General features: G+C 36.0%; 1 long non-coding RNA gene across 1 annotated transcript; it reads left to right on the top strand.

Moving 5' to 3' along the window:
* Window positions 1-16,761: 16,761 nt before the first annotated feature.
* On the top strand, window positions 16,762-18,209 carry LOC114759134 (uncharacterized). Its single transcript, XR_003741881.1, has 2 exons — window positions 16,762-16,907; window positions 17,746-18,209. It is a non-coding gene; the product is annotated as an uncharacterized LOC114759134 (long non-coding RNA).
* Window positions 18,210-19,925: the final 1,716 nt, after the last annotated feature.

The raw sequence follows: 19,925 nt of genomic DNA on the forward strand, positions 1-19,925 counted from the left end.
GTCAAAGTCAAATATCTAGAGGTTCGCTTTTGACTTAAGAAAAATTAGAGGAATTTCCTGTGATGAATAAATAGTATTGGTACCCGAAGATACATTCTCAGAGTTGTGGACTGGTAGAAAGAATTCAGTCAAGATCACTTCGAAATAAATATGATTATTTTAATTATTTTAATGGAAAAACAAGGGAAGAGCATCGCTCTCTCTTTAGGAATGTTATATAATGCCATGTAGATTTATTTTAGGTGAGAAAATAGTACCAGAACAAGTCCCGGTGGTCCTAGGAAAGTCAAGACTCGAAAAAGTACCCTATACGGTGCAGAATGGCAAGATAGATGGAGGAATACCTAAGGGTTGTATTTTGCCCGAATTTTATATTAATTTTCTCCCTATTTTAATGCTAAAATGATGAAGGAATATGGAGGAGACAAGTGTATGGTTAGATGAGAAAAGAAGATATTATGTGTACGGCTGGATGCAAGGCACGTGTATGGTCGGATGCAAGACATGTGTACGGTCAGATTAAAAGCATGTGGATTGATGATATAAGCATGATGTTATCAAGATGATGTAATTATGATTTCATGGGACACTTGTCACCATAAGATTAAAAGAGAAAATGGACGGTCTATATCAAGCCACATATTTTTAAGATCAACAGCTCAGATTCAGTCTTGTTTTCTATAAATACCCCTCCCCACCCCTCATTTTCGTGCAAACCATGGACCTATAGGGAAAATCTTGCAAAATGGTTTCTAAAGAGAGAGATAATAGGGAGAAAGAAAGGCCAAGTGGTCATATGCAAGATCAAGCTTTGAAACAAGGTATGTTCATGGTTTTTGATGTAGTTTTCATTACCCTGTTCTTGTTAAGCTTGGTTATGGATTTTAATGATTTTTGGGAGCTTGAAACCCTAAGGGGTTATGCTGCATGAAATTCTTAAGAATATGAGGAGATGAAATTGATGTTAGAATAATGTTTAAAGGCTTGAAAGGAACAAGAATCAAGTGGTTTTACATTGAAATTGGTTGAATTTCTTGATTATGTAACTTGAGTAATATTTTGGCCAAGGCTGGTTCTTGAGGCTAAGATTGGATTTTGATGATTTTGATGCTTCTAATGTGTTTAAAATGAAAAATTGTGCAGGGTAAAGGTGAGAAAACAAGTTTGAAAGCATTAGAATTGAAAATGGAATTTTGAGCCCTAAGACCCTATGTTCGACTAGATCAAATTGAGTAGGGAGGAGTTTGATTTTTATTATTTTGAGTTTAGAAATAGATTCTACATGTAAAATTGTGTGGGAATGGTATGTGGAATTAATTTTAGAAAGGTTGGAAATCAAGCTCAAAAGTTAGAAGCTAATGTAGCTCAAAAAAAACAAAGTATTGATGTTATTGATTACCATGGCTCTAATGAATGAATGAAAATGATATGTTGGTGTATTTAGGGCTATGAGACATCAAGCAAAAGGAATGGCAAAGGTTAAGGAAGCAGCCTTAATGGTTGGGAGCAAAAGGGAGCAAATTGAAGAGCAAGAGAAAACTTATGATACAAGGTAGCGAACTTACCTTTCTTGTGTGCTTGATGTGTATCTGTGTATGTGCTATGAATGCCATGATGTGACTAAGCTATGCTGCTAAATTATGATTGCTATGTTTAGTTAAGCATGCCTTAGCATTATGTTATGTGAATATGAATGAACTGGCTTACTTTCCATGGCATTTCACCATGCATAAACAATAAAGTTATGTGCACAGAAGCATGTCATACACTTGCATCTATCTTGCATGCATAAATAGTAATGTTTGCTACTATGATTCTCCCTAATCTCACTCTACCCTAACCAATCATAGTAGGTGATATGATCAAGCAAAGGATACAAGAAGTGGAAGCAAGGAAAGAAGAAAAGATTTGGGGAAATTTGTTATATTATGTTGTACATTATACCAATGTATATTGTAAATGTGCCATTGATGGTATTATGTATGGAAAGTCTTAATCATAGACTATTAGTACAAGTTAAGGGATAATCTATCCCTAATTGAGCAACAAAATAGTGATAGAGTAGAAGTATGGAAAATGACTGACTCTACCCATGAAATTTGGCATGATTAAAGTATTCACCCTGAGCTTTAAAACAAGTGGTAGATCGCTTAAAACGGATGTGTGTGCTAAGAGTTATGATTGCTCAAACTTGGACTAAAAATCTAAAATTTACCAGTAAACAGTAACCTAAGAACCAATTACAAAGTTCAATCTATGAGCTTGTTCTGTGAATCGCTTGAACTATAACGCTTCCAAACACGTACTCTGAGGGGTTAAAGGTAGGATGTTTCAACCTCACCGTTTTTGCCTCATCATTGGAAAATGTGGAAAAGCCCAATTATGCTGCCATTGGCGAACATTTGAGGGCTTCCTGAAGCTTATCATGTGTATGGATCACATGATGATGAAGGGTGGGCTAAAGTGGGTGCATGATGAATATGTTTTATTAGAGTAAGTTAAGGATGAGATTATTAATTCAATGGCAACATATGAAATCATGTTGATGGGAGGCATTTGTGTGGGACAACAACATTAGTAAACAAGGAAAGAAAGGAAAAGTTGTTAAGGTATAAAATAAACTACCTATAGTTGGGGGCTCTTCAATAGTTAGGGGCTCTTCAATACATTTGTCGTTCAAAAAATTAATTGATGTTATATTTATATTTCAACTGCAAGTGTCAAGTTGATGTAATTTTTTTGGTTTCATGATTTACTTAACATTAAAATATGGGTCAGGGTTCCTTAAGAATCTCGTCTTACCCTCATACTCATGGGTCCACAAATGTTAGGGTATATACTAACTACAGAGGATGTTCTGCTTTGGATGCCTTCTCAAAAGGCTTCCTCGTGGCTTTGATGGCTAAGCAATGCTCACATAGGGACATTTCTTTCTTGGATACATTTCCAATAAACCTTTCTTTGCTAGTTTGATCACGCATTCTTGACCAATGTGCCCAAGTCTAGTATACCATACATCGTAGTTTGTATCAGAAGTAACAGCATAGCAAGAACTAGAATTGAAATTATTATTAAAATTTTTTAAAATAAAAAATCCATCCAAAACATAACAAGATCTGATAAATTCGATCCCATGTTTAATGTTAATGACATAATTATAAAAGTGAATACCAAAACGAAACTTAGCTATAGACATGACAGACACAAGATTTCATAGGATATCTAAAACATAGAGCACATCCTCTAAGACCAGGGTTCGTCCTTCTTGTAAAGTCAGCTTGTAATTGCCGATCCCTTTTATTTTCACTCGTGTTGTTTCTAACATAGAGCTATCTACTCTTAGTTTGTAGCCGACAAAAATTTATGAAGTTCCCATGATCTCTGTTGATGTGGTCTGTTGCACCTGACTCTCAAGGCAATCTTTGGCAAAATGTCCCTTCTTACGGCAAGCATAACACTTGACCTTTACCATCTCAAGCTTCTTCTTAGCAGGCCTCTTGCCTTTCCTAAAGGTTTTCTTGCCTTTTTGGGCCATTAGGCCTCTCTTTACCTTTTTGTTGAGACCTCTTCCCTTTTATATCTGGTGTTTGGAAGATAAACCCTCCTTGCCTTCAGCTAAGTATGCCTAGTTGGTGGATTTCACAGCCTCCATCCTTTCATCCTCAAGTTCAATGTGGCATGCCACATCTGTGAAGGTTACTATGCTCTTATTAGGCATGAGGTTGACCTTCATATGCTCAGCTAACTGAAAGTGATTTTATGATGAACTGAACATATTGCTCATTAAAAAGAGCATACCCTACCTCCTTCAATTCTTGGATCATGTTCCATATGTCCCTTAAGTATTGTCTAACAGGTGTGTTAGGCCTTAGCTTGTACATGTCAAACTTGATGGTAAGCCTTCTCAGTTTAATGGCGGAATGCCATCAAACTTGTCCTTTAAGACTATTCACATGGCCTAGGCAGTCACATATTCTTCAAACTCACACATAATATTATCTGCCATGGTACTTAATATGGTTACGCGCACGATACTGTTCTATTGTTTCCAAGCAGTATATGACTCTTGTTCTCTCTATGACGCTGCAGCATCAAGTTGCTAGGGCATAGTAGATAAGATGTCAATAATGTCTTAGTCTCCTCCAGGACATAGGAGATTTTATGATGCCACATACTGTAGTTATCTCCGTTTAGCTTATTGCCTTTGTTCACTCAGCTCAGCTATTATAGTGCTTGTGGCCATTTATGACATATCACTATTACATAGACAATTATGCACTTAAAATAATGGTATATAAATTCAATGTCCAAAGAAGACTAATAGTAATCAGATGAAAGATTGCCAATTTCGTAATTAGGAGTTAACTAGGTTGGCTCCCATCTCAGTCATGTCAATTCCCCTCCTATCTCCTTATGGTTAATTTATTTGAACTTATCCCTTTGTTTAAGTATTTGGATTTCACAATCTGAAAATAGCTCCCACTCAATTAAAGCAATTAAAAGATAAAATATTACTAATAAAAACTCACCCAAAAATTGCTGCAAGGTTCGGATTCTCTTAATGATTAAAAGGAAACACATCAACCTCTAATAAAAATAGGGTTCAACAAGCACAATAATGATTCAAAGCTTGAAAGCATGATTGAACAAAGTCTCTCTATATTTTACGAGAATGTTTTCAAGGTGCTTGGTAACAACAGCCTTCCAAAAGTTTATGCTAAAATTGATGCCATGTCTAACTGGTACCTTATAGTATTGGGTCATCATATCCACATAAAACACAACACCGTTATGCTTTATGATACTTGAGGTGTATCAGCATAGAACATCATGCAGATTTTCCCCATATTTGTAGTCATGAGCGTCCCTTTTTGCCACTTTCTTGATCAATTCTTTGTCAGTTTTTCTATTCACCTCTTCATTGATGGCTTTGATGGGCAAGGGCTCCCCCTCATTGCCTTCTACATCCTTGGGGATTTTAGAGCCTTCAGTAGACAGAGCTTTTTCCTTTTTGTTGGTACTCCATGCTTCTCCACTTTTTGTATTGTCGGTTTCGTTATCAGATAATGGAAATAAGAGAGGAAAGTCTCAGAGTCATGACTGGCCATGACATACTTATAACTCATTAATTACATTGAATTTTCAATGAGGAGATTGTTTTTGGGAGAAAAATAAGAAGAAAAAACCAAAAATGGTCAAGAAACATGACAAATGGGTCTAAGAGTATTTACATAACAGAAAATGTAACTAATTTACAAAAGTATAAATTATGTAATAGAATATCTACGTTACACTTGACACCCCCCGCAAGCTTGAGCATGGATATTTTTCATGCCAAGCTTGGAAATGAGCTCATGGAAGCGTGTAGGATGATTTTTGCTTGTAGTTTTTCCTAGACTAGATGACAATCAAGTTCAATGTGCTTTGTTCGCTCATGAAAGGTAGGGTTCGCTTCAATTTGAAGAGCAAACTGGTTGTCATAGTGTAAAAAGGCAGCAGCTAAATGAGCAACATTAAAATCATTCAGAAGACAAAGTAACCATTGAATTTCACATGTGGTGGAGGCCAAAGCACGGTATTCTGCTTCAGAGGAGGAATGAGATATTGTGGTCTGCTTCTTGGCTTTCCAGAAGATAAGAGATGAGCCAAGAAATACGGCAAAACCAGTGATTGATCGTCTAGAATCCAAGCAACTTGCCCAATCAGAATCACTAAAGCCTTTGAGTTTTAAATCAAAGATTGAAGAAAGGAATAAGCTTGCACTAGGAGAAGCCTTGATATAACAGAGTACTCTGTGTGCAGTTTGAAGGTGAGTCTCTTGGATCAGACATGTATTGGTTGAGCTATTGGGTGACAAAACTGAGGTCTGGACATGTTGTTGTAAGGTACTACAAGCGCCTAATGAGTTTCCTGTATAGTTGAGGATTTTCTAATGGCACTCCCTTCTCTTTGGATAACTTGAGGGGGTGTTTGGCAATTTGAGTAAAAGCACTTCTGAGCCCCAAACCATGGTTTGGGTGAAATGATTGCCAAACACCCTAGTTTTTTGCAAAACCATGGTTTCAGGAAAAACCTTGGTTTTGCAAAGCCAAACCATGGTTTTACGGTAAGCCATAATTTTTCGCTTCTGAGGATAAAAAATAGTCGTTGCAATAATAATGAGTGCTATTAGAGGCTCCTAATGGTAAAGGAAGACATTTTTTACTTGTCCTGTTCTCCCATTCAGCTTGCATCCGTCGTCGCCCCTTCTGAAATTCAATCGAGCATTTGTGCCACTAGTGAGTTGTGTTGCCCCTTCTGAAATTTGACCAAACTTGTTGCCACCAGTGAGTTGCCGTCATCCCTTCTGAAATTCGACCGAAGTTATTGCCACCGGTGAGTTGCCGTCACCCCTTCTGAAACTTGAGTCGACTTGTTACCACCGGTGAGGTCATTGAGGTTGCGAATTTCGGCACTGGTGAGGAGTTGGCTTACCAAAACAAGATCGCGCATTGGGTTGCCTGATCCATCCATCTATTTCCTTCTTCTTTGGTGTTCAGTTCGTCCAGTCGTCGTTTGCTGAGGTTGTCATGTCTGGTTCCATCACTCAGATCCAGCGTTTCAGGTAAGCTCTCTCCTCTTCTTCGGTGGTCACTTGCTTAGTTGACGCCGATTGAGTTGGTTTTTGTTGGTTTGATTTTGTTTCATGGTAATCGTGTGTGTGTATACGAGTATAGGAAAAATCTTGGTTGTGACTAGTTCTGGCTTCGTGTGTGTGTGTATGAGAGACAGAGCATTGGTGTGTGTTGATCAAATTCAGATTTTGGAGACAGAGCATTGGTTTTTGGTTGTGGATGCTTGTGCTGCTGAAATTGTTCTTATTTTTTTGATCTTATTTTCATTTTGGTGGATTTTATTTTGGAGACAGAACACTTGAATTTTTCTCTTTTGTGCTTATGGTTGCTTTTCAGTGTTTTAGTGGTTAACTAAAATATGTTTGGGATTTTGATTGTTGGTTGTAGTCAAATTTGGTCAATTAACCAAAAGAATTCCCCTTAATGTTGGAAAAAAATATTATTAATTTGGGATTTCGATTATTAATGAGACCTGGTTTTGGTGAAAAAAAGAAAGTCATTATTTGTGGTTTATTGGAGACAGAGGATCTGTTATTTTGACCTGAATGTTGTACTTCAATTAACTTGACATGAATGGTATAGAACATGTGGCTATACTTGTTAAATATCATACCTATTATATCATATCTTTGAACTGAATGGCATGCTTTTTGGGTTGAACTTGTGATGACTGAAGTGTTGTAATTGGTCTATAGCATAATGAGTAAACAAAATGGAAAAGCTTCGTGGGATGTAAGAACCACAAAGGTCTTTATTGGCCTGTGCATTGAAGAGGTTGAAAAAGGGGAAAGAAAAGGAACTAGCTTGACAAAGCCTGCTTGGGCAAGTCTTGGGGACAGCTTCACTGCAAAGACTAGGAGAGTCTACACGAAAATCCAATTTAAGAACAAACTTGACTCTCTGCGAAAAGAGTGGCAGCTATGGGATAAGCTGCTCCGTGAGACAGGTTTGGGGTGGGATGCCATAAGGAATACTATTATGCCCATGATGATTGGTGGGAGAAGAAAATAGTGGTAACTATTTAACTTTATTTGAGCTTGCATTTTCTTCAATGTTAAAATTTTTTGTATAATGTATAATATTTTTGGTGTTGAATGTGCAAGAAGTTCTAGGCAACAAGAAATTTAGAGAAAGAGGGCTTCAATTTTGGGCTAAATTGACTCAACTCTTTGGGTCTGTAGCTACAACTGGACCACAGTCATGGGCACCTTCTTCCACGACACTTCCAAGCAAAGGAGTTCCTGAAGATAATATGGAAGAAGGGTCTGGAGATAGTGATGAAATTTTGGGGGCACCAACTAGCATAAGCGGGGAGTTTAATTCGGTCACATTCATGACAACAGTGGAGGAAGTGAGGCAACATTGGAATAAGACAGGAAACCATTCATGGGGGTAGAAGCACAAGTGGCGATCGTCCTAGTAGCTTATTAGGGGTTAGAAAAAATGGTGAATCCATGAAGAAGAAACCCACTACCACTATGAAAATAGCAGATGCACTAAGTAGGATAGCTTAAGCAAATGAAATTGATTCTCAGCATGAACATGAAGAGATTTCAGAAGCACATGCTAGGAAGCTAGAAGAAGAAGCACATGCTTATGAGACGTCAATTACGGGAGTCATGGAGCACCTTAATGAAGTTGATGAAGTTGTTGATGATCCTGATATGTTTGGCCAGTGCACAACACTCCTTATGGACAAGCCAGGTCCAAAGGAGATGTATGTGGCTCTGAAAACAAGAGGGAAAAACTCCTAATCTTCTTGAAGCATGCAACTAAGGATTGAGACTTCATTTGTATTGCTTATCATAGTATTTGACTACTTTTTGTGTTGCCTAGAAGATGACTGTGATAATTTGCATATATTTTTGGGAATGATGTAACCAGTACTATTGTATTATGTGACTACTAAATTTCTGTAGGAATTAAACAACTTATTTCCTTGTTAAATTTTTAGTAATTTCATATCAGGATTTCTGAATTTTATGTCTATGTGTATAGGACAAGCCAAAAAATGGCTGATGAAATTAAAATTACGGAAAAGTATCGTAAACGACAGAACAAACGGGTTAATCAAGTTGCAGTAGCGGTTGGTGGATACACTTCTCTTCATTTGTGTAAAGAGCCCCAGCATACCAATATTTATATCGGCAAAGCATGGGTAAGGGACGTTTTATAAGGCCATTCCACCCGTTGTTGTAACATGTTTAGGATGGAAAGGGAAGTGTTCTTCAGTCTTTGCACAGAATTGCAACAACATAGTCTAAGGGAAACTAGAAATGTTGGGATACATGAAATGGTTGCAATGTTTTTAAATACCATTGGCCATGCGCTTAGTAGTAGGATGCAGCAAGAAAGATTTCAACATTCAGGGGAGACAATTAGTAGACATTTCCATAATGTCTTACTGGCATGCTGTAGACTTGCTATGTCCAATATCAAACCAAAAGATCCAACATTTCAGTATTTGCATACAAAAATACGGCCCAATGGTCGATACTGGCCCTTTTTCAAACATGCTATTGGAGCAATTGATGGAACACATATTTCATGCATTGTTAATGCAACTGAGCAAACAAAATTTATTAACTGAAAAGGAAGAGTGACACAAAATGTAATGGCTGTTTGCAATTAGGACATGTGCTTCACTTTTGTATTGGCCAGATGGGAAGGTAGTGCGCATGATACTCGTATATTTAACCATGCCCTCACAGCTCCTTCCATGAACTTTCCCCATCCGCCTCAAGGTATAATTTAAATTGCTACAATTTATTTATGCTTAACTATTAGAAAACAAAGTTTATTGACACCAATCATATATTTCATGTAGGCAAATATTATTTGGTGGATGCTGGCTATTCGACACCCATGGGATACCTTGGTCCCTACAGACATGAACACTATCATCTCTCTGATTTTCAAAGGTCATCTACACTTAAAAATGAGAATAAGGCATTCAATTATATTTGCACTCAAGTCTATAGAGCACTATTGAAAGAACTTTTGGAGTTTCGAAGGGTAAGTTTGCAATTTTAGGAAACATACCGAGCTATGACTTTCCAACATAGGTTCAAATTGTTTGTGCAACGATGGTCATACATAACTTCATTAGATCAACATCCATTTTTGATCCTGGTTTCATTCAGTTTGAACAAGAAGGTTCTTATGCAGAAGAAAATAATGATGATGATGATGGAGTTGGATCTTCACATATACCTTCATCAATAGAATTTTCATCTCACATGATTCGGCTTTGTGACCCCATAAGAGATCAAATTGTTCACTATATACAAGAATAGTCATATCCTTTTTATTTTCTTTTTTCTTTTCAGATAATTAATGTGTTGTTAAAAAAAACTACTTAGACAAATATATTTCGTTGTAACCTCTATTATTAAGACAACTAATATGAAATTTTTTTATGTGGTTATTTAATTTTGTGAAAAAAAAATTATGGGATTTCATCTTTAAAATCTTTAAGAAATAATGATATTTATTTGTTGGCAAAATAAATCATTTTCCTAAAAACATATTTAATTATTTATTAATATATATACACATTAATGTTTTTATTATTTATATTATTTATGTCTTATTTATTATGTTGCCAAAATATATATAATTTACAAATTTATTACTTCAAATAAACATATATTATGAAATATATCTTATATGTAATTATCATTTAAACTTATGTCCTTTTTAGTAATTTTCACATATCAAAAAGCACTTCTGACAACAACTATCCAAACACTCTCACTTTATCATAATCACTTTTTCAAAAAATTTATTTTTTCAAAATCTATTCTCTCTAGAATCTATTCTCCAGAAGCTGCTCTCCAAACTATGGTTTGGCCTCATCTAAACACCCCCTAAGATGAGGATCCATAGGTGTAAAAGCAGGTTTGGAAGCCAAATAGCCTGTGTCTTGGAGGAGTTCCAGGGCGAACTTTCTTTAAGAAAGAAAAATACCCTCTTTGGAACGTGCTAGCTCAAGACTGAGGAAATACTGAAGTTCTCCAAGGTCTTTAATAGTCAAAGTCTGATCTAGCTTCAACTTAATAGAGTTAATTTCATTCATATCATTGCTAACTAAGATAAGATCATCAACATATATGAGAGTTACTGTAAAAGAAGAATTAGCAGCAGTCTTGTAAGATAGGGAATGATCAGAGGAAGATTGATGATATCCACAAGAGAATGGGGCAAAAGAAAGTTTGGAGTACCACTGCCTAATTGCTTGCTTAAGACCATACAGTGATTTTTTTTTTTAATTTGCAAATGATGTCAAATTTGGGGGCCAAAAAACCTTATGGAAGATCCATGTACACTTCCTCATGTAGATCACCATAAAGGAAAGCATTATTAACATCAAGTTGGTGAAGAAACCAATTCTTAGCAGCAACAATGGACAGTAGCATTCTCAAAGTAGTCATCCTTGCTACTAGGAAAAAAGTATCAAAATAATCTAGACCTTCTGTTTGTGTAAAGCCTTTTGCTAAAGGTGAGCCTTATATCTTTCTATATCACCATTGGCTTTATATTTAGTTTTCAAAACCCATTTACATCCAATTGATTTGTTGCTGGGTGTTAGAAATGTAAGAACCCAAGTTTGGTTCTGTTGAAGTGCTTTATTTTCTGCATTCATTGCATCTCGCCACTAACAAAATGTTACTGCTTGGTGATAGGTTTTTGGATCAAGTGTGGTGGAGACAACTAAGACAAACCGTTTATAAGCAGGAGCAAGACAGGAATAGGATAAAATAGAAGATAAAGGATATCGAATGGTTGTATTTCCTAATGATTAAGTAGTAGTAGAAATAAGGGTACAATGGTAATCATACAGATGTGTAGGTGGGTGATGAGGACAAGTGGAACGGTGAAGAGGATGTGAAACAGGAGGTGGAAGAGAGGAAAGATCTTGAGGGAAAGTTGGAGAAAAGGTGGATGAAGAGGAAGAAGGGGAAGATAAAGGAGGCTGCGAAAGTGGTTCAGAGGAAGAGAAACTAGTAGCAGGTGGAGAAGAAGGCATAGAATAAAATATAAACGAATCATCATATAGGGAAGATGAGGGAGGTTGAACAGAAGGTAATATAGGTAGAGAAAGGGAAGATGAGGTGGAATCAGTTTTAAAAGGAAACACAAGCTCATGAAAAACAACATCTCTGAATTGGAAAATTTGATTAGTATGCAAATCAAGTAAGATAAAAGCCTTGGAAGTGGATGGAAAACCAAGAAAGGCACACTTCTTTGCTCTAGGGTCAAATTTTAAATGATTATGGGGTAGGGTGGAAGCAAAACAAAGAGAACCAAAGACTTTGAGGTGAGAGTAAGAAGGTGGTGTATGAAAGAGTTTGTCAAAAGGTGTGAGGTTTTGGAGGATAGGGGAAGGTAATCTATTAATGAGGTAAGTGGCATGTGAGACAGCAAAAGACTAGTAAGACAGGGGAATATTAGATTGAAAAACTAAGGCTCTAGCAACATTTAAGATGTGTTGGTGTTTTTTTTCAACAATGCCATTTTGCTGGGGTGTGTTAACACAGGAGGTTTGATGAATAACACCTTTTGATTGATAAAAGTTAGTCATACAAAATTCAACACCATTATCAAAATGGATAAGGAGGTGGAAAATTGATTTTGAACTAGAGCAAAGAAGCTAATGAGATGAGTATGAGTCTCAAACTTAGTTTTTGTTAAAAATAACCATGTATACTGGGAGAAATCATCAACAATGGTAAGAAAGAATTTATAACCTTAAGTCAAAGGAGTAGAAAAAGGGCCCTAAATATCAACATGAACCAAATAAAAAATTTTATTAGTAGAGCTTGTGGCTACAGGAAAGGAGAGACGTTTTTGCTTTGGAAAATAACAAGTATCACAGACAAGGGGATGGGGAATACAAGAAATATCATTGTACTGTTTGTGCAATATAGAAAGAGTAGAATGAGAAAGATGTCCCAAACACAAATGCCAGAGAGTATTACCTGAGGTGGAAGAAGTAGTGGTCGTAGAAATTTGAGAGTGAGTAGGAGAGGGAGACACATCTGCATGAAGTAAGTATAGCCCTTCAAAATGTTTAGCTTAACCAATCATCAAAAAAGGATTGAGTAAGAGTATCAGGCACCAAGAGGATGAAAAGAGGAAAAAACAGTTAATGGTAACAGTCAATTAGAAACAAAGAGTATATTAAAGGAAAAATTAAGAAGAAAAAGAACATTGTGTAAGACCAGAGAAGAAGATATTGAAACAGTGCCAAAAATGGTAGAAGTGGCATAGGAACCAATCAGTAAACTAACTTGAACGGGAGGAATGGAACTATAAGAAGCAAACAATTCTAATGAACAACAAACATAATTAGTTGCACCTGAATCAATGATCCAATTAACTATAGATGTAGATGAAAAGGAATTACATTTACTTGTGGTTGGAGGAGAAGAGGAAGTAGAAAGATGGTTGACAAAAGGAGTCTAAGGTGGAGCAAGCAGAGCAAGAAGTCGCTGGTATTGTTCTAAAGATAATTGAGGTAGAACAAAAGCAGTAGAAGGATTAGGGAGCAGGGGAGGCTTAGCAGTATGAATGTCTTAAACTTACTAGAATCTTGAGATGAAAGATTATTCACCACAGCAAGAGAACCAGATCGAAACTTGAAGCTCAGAGGAAAACCATGTTTCCTATAGCACGTCTCTTTTGTATGTCTTGGTTTCCCACAGTAGGAGCATTACTTTGAAGAACCACCAGTAGGATTAATTAGAGGTCCGTGTGGAGATTTCGCTAGCAAAATCTTGGAATCAGCAGGAATCGATATAGAGGGATGAATTTCTCTTTCTTGCCGAAGAACTGAAAAGAATACTTAATTGATGGGGGGAAGGGGATCGAGAAGCATGATCTATGATTTAACGCTACCATATTGCTCATTGAGTCCCTTCAACAATCGGATTACACAATCCTGGTCCTGGTGAGTTTTAGCACTATTACCCAATCTACAAGTGCAAGATTCAATCAGCCAAATGTTAGATAGTTCATCCCAGAGAGTCTTTAGGCGAGTATAGTACTCACTTACAATAAGGTTGCCTTGTTTGAGACTGAAAATTTCTTCCTGAAGCTCTCCAATTCAGAAAATATCAGATTGAGAGTATCTAGACTTCAAATCGTTCCAGATCTGGGCAGCTGTATCAAACTAAAGAATGCTCCTAGCGATCGTGGGAGAAAGGGACTCTGTTAGCCACCCTTGAACAAGGTTGTTGCATTGTTCCCATGCCGGAAATGATTTATCAAAGGTCGTGACGTGGGATGAGGAATCAATCCATCAATGAATTTCAATTTGTTCTTTGATAGTAAAGCCATTTCCATGGCGCGGGCCCATCCGTGATAATTCGAGCCATCAAGTGGGGGAGAGACGAGAACTAGAGCTGGATTTTCATTTGGGTGAATATAGAAGGGGCTCGACTGGTCAGTGGAAGAATCAAATTCGGAAGCCATGAAAGAGCTTGAAGAGAAGGATGGAAAAGTCAACAAGCAGAGAACTCGAGGAAAAGAAGAAAGAGAAAAGGTATAATCAAAAGAGACAAAAAGGGCTTGGTACTGGCCTAGGATACCATGAGACTAGACTTTGGAAAAACTAACTTGCATTTATTATTGATAAAAAGGATATATATACAGATGGGTCTAAGAGTATTTACATAACAGAAAATGTAACCAATTTACAACGGTATAAATTATGTAACAGAATATCTATGTTAAACTTGACAATCTCCACAAGCCCAAGATGTAGAAGAGAAAATCATTTGTAAGGAATGTGTTGGAATTTCTTGCTTTGAAACAAGAAGAGTCCAAATATCACACATGTATATAATACCTAACATGTCACCTAGCAGTCAAAATTCTGACCCACAAAAAAAAGAAGCCAAAAGCTAATGGATTCCATCATCAATCCTGTACGTGTTTCTGCTTCTTCCTTTTCATAAAACCTTTTAATTCATTTGCAAAGCTTTGATTTGTTCTTTTATTAAAGAGAATGGAAGTAATATACCAGCAAAAGCTACAAGAGCTGATAGCTCTAATTATCTGCAGAAGAACGTGGTGAAGTTTCTTGCATCAGGTCTGATAACATATGAGACTTTGGCAAGCTTTAATTTTCTTTTTTAATTCCTCAAAAATCAATACTTACAATGAATTATATAAATTATTTAAAATTTGACCTTCTGGCGTAAACAAATTGAATATACTTTGTTTGCCACAGCAGTATTAGCAATCAAACCATAAAAGAAAGGAAAAGCTTCAGGAATGAATAAACTATGTGTAGAGTACAGTTATATTTGCTCCTCATATTCTTCAATTATAATTTATGTTCAATGAATTGGTTGGGTTGACATTTACATTTCAATGATAGCCAAACATTCATCAGAAATAAGGGTGTAAACCTATATGTGTGTGTGTGTGTGTGTGTTTTGGCAGGTGGCTTTGAGGGTGAAGTAGATAGATGCAGCTAAAGGCTAAAGCTCAATTATGATGTTATTGGGAAACCATTGGGGCTTTCCTAAAGAGCTCACTATGGCCTGCATACACGTGTATGAGTTGCACGATGAATATATATGTTTCGGGGAAGCAAGTACAATCTGGGATTATTAATTCGATGACAAGAATATAAAATTTTGTTGGCATATCTATAGGCAATAAGCAATTTAACGGAGAGAATTTGTGTGGGATAGCAGTGTTAGTAAACCAGGAAAGAATGTGCCAAAGTGTTGTGGGTGTGAATAAACTCTCTGTAGAGTGTACTCGTCTGATGCTATTTATCAGACAGAGGAAGAATTTTTTTTGTTTTTTCCATATCCACTTTATTAAATTTTTAATACCAACGTATTATTTTAATCTTCATTTATTATTATTCATACTGTTATTTTCTTGAGAAGCATATATATTAAATAAGAATAAAAGTAAAAGTGTTAATCTAATATTTGGTTCTTATAGTTTGCTCTCATGATTTTGATCCCTATAGTTTCAAACTGTAGGCATTGACCCTTCAAGTTTTAATTTATTGCATTTACAATGTTAGTCCTTGCAATTTAAGAAGGACCTACGCCTGAAGTTAACAGTGTTTAAATTTGCTGATATGTTACTAATACCGTTACTGATATGGCATGCTGATTGGATATGCGATTTTAATTAGGAAAAAAGGACATCATCTGATTCCATGAAATAGGCTGACTGGACTGGACTACGATGATGATACAGTAGGAACTGGTGGCACATTGCTAAGTACATCTTCGCATATTAAGGCTTTATTCAAATGTCAATTTGTTTGGATCTTATATAATTGACGGCCATGATTTCATTTTGCTTGCCCTGTGAATTAACATGCGCATCAGAAAACCCTTTTGGTGGGAAATTTCAAATGGTTACATGTCATTCTTAAGAGTAAGAAAGGAAGAAAAGAATCCAAGATAAATGAGTTTGCAAGCAATAATTGTGAGCTTGAATTATAAATGGCTGAATTTGTGTTGCAAACTGCTGATTTTGTTTTAATAACTGGCCGAATTGGAATTATAATTTTTTTATAAATCTTATGGGTGAATGAACATAGAGTATTTTTTAACTAAAAGAATTTCTATTTATTGTAAATTTGTTTGGAGTCTGATTAAAAGAATTTAACTACGCTATGCTTTTTTTTTTCCAAATGAATATTCATTTTTTATTAATAAAAGTAATTAAAATAATTTTCATTTTTAATGTGATTATATTAATGGATTATCAATGTTATTCATATTTTTCAATCTAAAATATTTACTATATCATTGAAAAACATATTCTTTTAATCATGTCTTGTCTAACCTCAAATGGACCTACGGCTTAGCCGGTTCAGTAATTGATCCAATTCAAAGTACATTATTATTTTAAAAAAATGAAAAAGCAACATTTTTTTGACAAATAATATGATTTTTTTTAAGACCAGATTGGCATAAAACTCTTGATTGCATTAAATCTATATGCATGTGCAAAACACGTGCACAATCGCACAGATCGCATAAACCACACCCTTCAAAGTTCAAACCCTAGTTGATCCTGCTCAAAGAAAAACCTAGCCAGGTCTCCTAACTCCATAAATACCATTTTAGCTATAGAAGTCACAGAAATGGCCGTCAAACTCTATTAGAAGCATAATCTTTATCTTCGGTTGTTGTGACCGATTTTGACATGTTATCCATAAAAGTTTTAGATCAAGAAGAAGACGGGACAGAGCTCTGGAAAACGGACGTACAGCTTTGATAAATCAGATCAATGGAATACCAAATCCAGGTATTTATAAAATTTATTGTATTTCATATATAATCCTGTAGATCTTGCATATATGATATCATTGGTGTTCTTGTATGCTAAAAAATTACATTGCGAATCAATGAATAATTTTGGGAAAAAAATTAAATCAACAATTGCCTAGTTATACTGACATTAATTAGGGATTTTGTGTGCAAAATATTAGAGGTTTAGGTTTAAGATTTAGGATTGTACTTTAAAGTGATAAATCTGTTCAAGCTTTATTTAATTTTACGGATCTTACCTTGCACATTTCATTCTATAGAAGTTCTTTTTTTTTTTTTAATCCCCCTACATGTATTAAAAGAACTTAAGCGATTTATGTTGACAGATTAATTTTCTTGCCCGTCAATGGGCACAATAGGAGGTCCAGGTGAATGATTGGATGGTTGAAAGCTTCAAAGAAATGAAACTTGATGAATAAGTAATATTGTTAGCCATAATTTACAAAGGAAATCATATAGGGGCAAACAAAACCCCCTGTACTCCTCTTGAATCTTCCAATACATAAGCAGTGAACATTTTATTTGCTTATTTATCACGGCAAAGGATGTTCAAATAATAAGCATTATCTAACTCAGTACGTATCCTAGACTCTATATATGGGTAGCTTAGGAAAAACGTGGTTGTTGGGCAATCTGCTGAAATAAAGTTATTTCATTGATATGAGAAATCACTTTTACAGAACTTAGATTTTGACCAATAATTTACATTATGTGATGTCCCACTAGATTTTGTGATCGATAGGCTTTTTGTCCTTCATGAAGAGATACTCTGAAATTTGTATTGCTTCACATTCTGAAACGGCTTGTTCTCCCAGGACTCCACCTACAACAAACAGAAGCATTATAAGTTGAAGAAATGCAGACGCGGGAAGTGCTAGAGTTTGCAGATCGGAGGTTCTTGATGTGTTTCATAGCATCATTATTTCAAGGGAATCGTCCAGCGACACAAGAGTATTCCCGCAACAACTTGCGGTCGCATGAAGACAAAGGATGATAACATTTGAAAGCTTCTGTGCGATGTGTGAGGAAGTGGTGGTTCCCCCTATGAGAAGATATCTGCTCTTCGAGTTGTGTCTGATCTCTTCATCATACTCCTACCTACGTAATCTTCAGAGACATAGTAGATGACTGATATCAGCAACGACAGGAGAAAGAAGGTGTAAAACTACATTAATCAGATGGAGAAAAGTACAGTGATGTGCACCCAATTATAACCCTCAATGTAAAGGTAAAAACCACGGATCGTCCTAGTCAATGAAAATCACAGCTCCATTATGATCAAAACAGGATGCAAGAGAGGCTCAATCAGATGCACAAGTAAGTACAAATTACTAGCCAAACAACTTAAGCTACTAGCTTACAATAGAGAATGAAGAAGCTGAAGAATACCCAAAGGCTATATGACAAACTTAATATCTCTCAACCCAGGTATTGAATCGATGATCCCACTACTGAAAATGATACACTGAATGTTACAAACTTGCTGTCCACATTTCAGTCCGAACTAACGTTAATGAATTCCTAAACACCTATTTACCAAGACTGCCTTATGAATATGTGAAAATGACTTTCTCTCTTCTCTCTCTTCGCTCTTCTCCCTCCAATGAGACCTCTCACCCTTAACCCTAATCTGATCCTTTCCACTTTACCAAGTGAGACTTAAATGTGTCTCGAAGATTGGGCCTTTTCCGCATAAGAAAGGAGCTCAAACCCAACAAGGAAGTCCTTCATCTTTAAAAGCAAGTCTTGCTACATATATTTGCTTATAGAGATTTTTCATGATACATTGGATTAAAATTAACGTGGATGGTACTATGGCTTTGGGATCTAACAAAGCTGGTTGTGGTGGCCTGCTACGTGACTACAAGGGACATTGGATAGCTGGTTTTTCTCATGAATGTGGTAGTTGCTGTAGTGCTAAGAGGCTGAAGAATGGGTCATTTATAGAGGGCTGAAGTTAGCCTGGGACTTTGGATTTAAACCAGCGATTTTAGAACAATCGGATGCAAAGATTGTGATCGAGCAAATTATTAAACAGAATCAAGGAGCCAATGGCAGTCTTCTCTTCATTCAGATTCAAAATTTGCTGAAATTTGACTGGACTGTCAAAATGGAGCATATTTCAAGGTGAAGAAACAGAGTTGCTGATGCATTAGCTAAGATCACTGGACTTTACGGGCCCTTGCGGAAGAAGAGTGTATGGGATACAATCCCACTGTCTTTTAATTTCCTTTTGGGCGTTTAGCCCCCCTTGTACACCCCCCCCCAAAAAAAAAAAAAAGAATATCATCTCGTTTTCAAGGACACAACCTCATAGTGCAACACCATTTTTGGACGTACACTCAAAGAAAGAAAAATGGAGTGCAACACAATAATGAACATCCCATTCTCCTTGAAGTAATCGATGGTCCAATTTTTCGCTTGCTGAACTTTAGGTCTGGAATCTTACTTGCTTAGTTAATTACCAATTCGTCAGATGAACATTTAATAATAAGTTTTACCTACCTTTATATAAGGTTATTTTTTCGAATTCCACATGACAGTCCATTGTTAAAGGGATATATTTCCGTTACATGAACATTTAATTATGGTCCCCCCCACCCCCCCAAACCATTACATAAAAAATTGGCATATATTTCCGCATGACGATTGTCATTCCTTACCAGTTAATTGTTTCGTTGATATTGTTAGATATTGGGACAGTCAGTGATATTGATCGATTTATCAATATTGGTCATGTCTTGTGTAAAAGCTATTTCTTCTCACATGAAAAAACGGTTTTGAGCTTATCTTTGAACTTTTCTTAGATATACTTTATTTTTATGTCTTGGCCCCAAAAAAAAAACTTCATTTTTCATGTGTCGTCTTTTCCTTTAATCTTAGACATAACCATTTAATGTTATGAAGATGAAGCGTTAATTTGAAAAGTCTCTACCTTAATATTCATATTAATTCTAGCGTTAATATGAGGAAAATTTACACCAATAGATGAAAT

Source organism: Neltuma alba, unplaced genomic scaffold (genome assembly GCF_004799145.2).
Source record: "Neltuma alba isolate B1F8T4 unplaced genomic scaffold, ASM479914v2 tig00010792_pilon, whole genome shotgun sequence".
In the NCBI taxonomy this organism is placed as follows: domain Eukaryota; kingdom Viridiplantae; phylum Streptophyta; class Magnoliopsida; order Fabales; family Fabaceae; genus Neltuma; species Neltuma alba.